Source organism: Orycteropus afer, unplaced genomic scaffold (assembly GCF_000298275.1).
Source record: "Orycteropus afer afer isolate SDZICR_OR568_19922 unplaced genomic scaffold, OryAfe1.0 scaffold00409, whole genome shotgun sequence".
In the NCBI taxonomy this organism is placed as follows: domain Eukaryota; kingdom Metazoa; phylum Chordata; class Mammalia; order Tubulidentata; family Orycteropodidae; genus Orycteropus; species Orycteropus afer.
Genome location: NW_006921996.1, coordinates 1,001,304 through 1,004,259, shown reverse-complemented (window position 1 = coordinate 1,004,259; position 2,956 = coordinate 1,001,304). Strand labels below are relative to the sequence as shown.

The following is a 2,956-nucleotide window of genomic DNA, read 5'->3' as shown; positions in this document are numbered from 1 at the left end:
GACTTGAGGAACTTACTGATGAAGATTGAAGAATACAGTTTGCAGTATGGATTACATCTCAATATAAAGAAAACAAAAATCCTAGACTAATAAGAATCATCACAATAAATGAAGAAAAGATTGATGTTGTCAAAGAATTCACATTGCTTAGCTCTATAATCAACGCCAATGGAAGCAGCAGTCAGGACATTAGCTGCCATATAGCGCTGGGCAAGTTGGCAACAAAGAAACTCTTTCAAGTTCTCAGCAGCAAGGATGTCTCCTTGAGGACTAAGGTGCACCTGATACAAGCCATGATATTTTCAATTACCTCATGTGTATGTGAGAGCTGGACAGTGAATAAGGAGGACCAAAAAAGAGTTGATGTTTTTGAGTTGTGGTGTTGGCGAAGAATGCTGAAAGTACCATGGACTGCTAAAAGAACTAACAGATCTGTCCTGGAGGAAGTGCAGCAGAAATGCTCCTTGGAAGTGAGAATGGACAGACTTCCTCTCACCTACTTTGGTCATGTTGTTCGAAGGGACCATTCCTTGGAGAAGGATGTCATGCTTGGTAAGGCGGAGGGTCAACGAAAGAGGGGAAATCCTTCAACAAGATGGATTGACATGGTGGCTGTGACGATGGGCTCAAGTGTAGCAAGGATCATAGAACTGGTACAGGATTGGGCGGTGTTTTGTTCTGCTGTGCATAGGGTCGCTATGAGTCAGAAATGACTCGAAGGCACTAACAACAACAACAACTATCATCTGTCAGCTTCTCATAATGTGATGCATGTTGCTGTGATGCCAGAAGCTATGCCACTGCTATTTCTGATATCAGTGGGGACCTCCATGGTAAACAGGTTTTAGCAGGACTTCCAGAATAAGGCAGATTAGTAAGAAAGGCTTGGTGAGCTACTTCTGAAAATTAGCAGTGAAACATTAAGGATCACAACAGAATATTGACTCACTTGTGTTGGACATGTGATCAAGAGTGACCCTTGGCTAGAGAAAGACATCATATTTGGTGAAGCAGAATATGAAAGACATCATATTTAATGTGCTGGCAATAAGGGCAAAGGAGGCGTTAGTGTGCTGGATTTGCATGGTAGTTACAATGATAAACTCACACATGCTGGGGATTATGAGGATGACACAGGACCAGGTAACATTTTGTAAAGTTTAAGTGTCTGCCCCTGAATTATGTCAATATCCCATTTCCAAATTCTCTCTCATCTGGGTTGTGGACATGACAGAAGTTTTGTCCTCCCCTAGAAGAAGTGGGACATGAATGAAAGCAGAAGGAAAGTTTCTAACACCCTTTCAGGGTTAGGATATTTCACAGGTCGAAAAGGAAATCTAGGCCAGTCTGTCCCTAAACTTTACCAGGCAAGAAAACTGATTGTCTCAAGCTTACCTCAGGATTCAGCAAGAAGCAATTTTTCTTGCAAACCTTCCCTGTTATTTCAATTTTTAAGCCATATCCCCACCTTATGAACCTTACCTCTATTATAGGATTACCTCTATGTCCATTTTCTCTTAGGGTTGTAAGGAAAGGTCCTCTAGGAAAAAATGACAGATGACTCTGCATTATCAGTACAGACAGAGGTGCGTACTTGTCCATGTGCAAGGTGAAAATATATTCTTTCCTAGATTTTTTTGTGCAATTCAAATGATGAGGACATTAGGAGACAGTGAGGGTTTGGCCCTTACAGTCTATTACAGTACACCCTTTTTCAGCCTGAAAAGCTGTGAGAAGTACTTGAATTAAAATTTCTGTTCTAGTTGAAGGGAGTTAGCAGAGAGGCCTGTAGAGACATGGAGCAGCAGGGCCAGGAATGAGTGCCAAAGCCTAGCAGAGCAGGAAAATGAGTGGGTGGTGCAGGCATGCACAATGGGCAGGAATCATGTCCATTTTCCAGAAACTGTTTGGGCTGGAGTGGGTAAGGCCAGCAAGGGCAGCCTGATCCCCTCATCCCCCACCCAAGAGTCTCTTTTGAGGAACACAAAGGAGATGCTAAGAAAGTAGCAGGAGCTCCCAGAGATGATGGAGCAGAAGGCACAACACCAAAAACAAGTGCACGTGACCCTCCAGGCACTCAAGTGCAAGAAGAGTTATGAGAAGCAGTTGGTGCAGTTTGACTACACACTATCCATGATGGAGCTCCAGTAGGCTCTGGAGAACACCAATACCAATACCGATGTGCTCAAGAATATGGGTGCTGCTCATGACAATGTACTAATCAAACCAAATGCACTGCCATTGAATCAATTCCTACTCAGAGCAATCCCCACAGGGTTTTCAAAGCTGTAAATCTTTATGGAATCAGAATGCCTTATCTTTTACCCAGGGAGGGCTGATGGGTTCCATCCATGGAACTTTTGGTCAGCAGCCCAATCCCTTAATCATAGAGCCACCAGAACTCCTTCATTATCATGGAAGACATCAAAAAAGTCGATAAGATAATGCATGACATTGCTGAACAGCAAGATCTTGCAGAGGAGATTTCAACAGCTATTTCTAAACCTGTAGGGTTGGGAGAAGAGTTTGATGAGCATGAGTTCATGGTGGAACTAAAACAAGAACTAGACAAGAATGAGCTAGAAATCACTGGACTCAAAACAGCCCCCCATCCCCACCCCCCACACACACACACCAACAAATGTTCCTTCTACAACCCTGCCATGGAAACCAACCAAGAAGAAAGAAAAGGATGACAACAACACGAAGGAATGGGAGATGTAGGCTGGAACCATGTAACTGCTCCAGGCCCAGGTTAGGCCCAGACAGACTCTGGTGGCCTTCAGCAGTGGGCAGGCACATGTGGCTGGGGGAAGGCAGGATGGTGCAGGCGAATTGCCATCTCTCTGAATCTCAAGTAGTAGGCTGCATCACTGCTCTCTCTGCATAGCATGGTCTGTACATAGCCAGGTGTGCCCAGAAGTGGTCTAGGAAATGCCTGCTATTTATAATGTTG

The 2,956-nt window shown here is 44.1% G+C and overlaps 1 pseudogene; it reads left to right on the top strand.

Annotated features, from left to right (window-relative positions):
• The first annotated feature begins 1,885 nt into the window (after positions 1-1,885).
• Positions 1,886-2,739, top strand: LOC122151370 (annotated as a pseudogene).
• Positions 2,740-2,956: the final 217 nt, after the last annotated feature.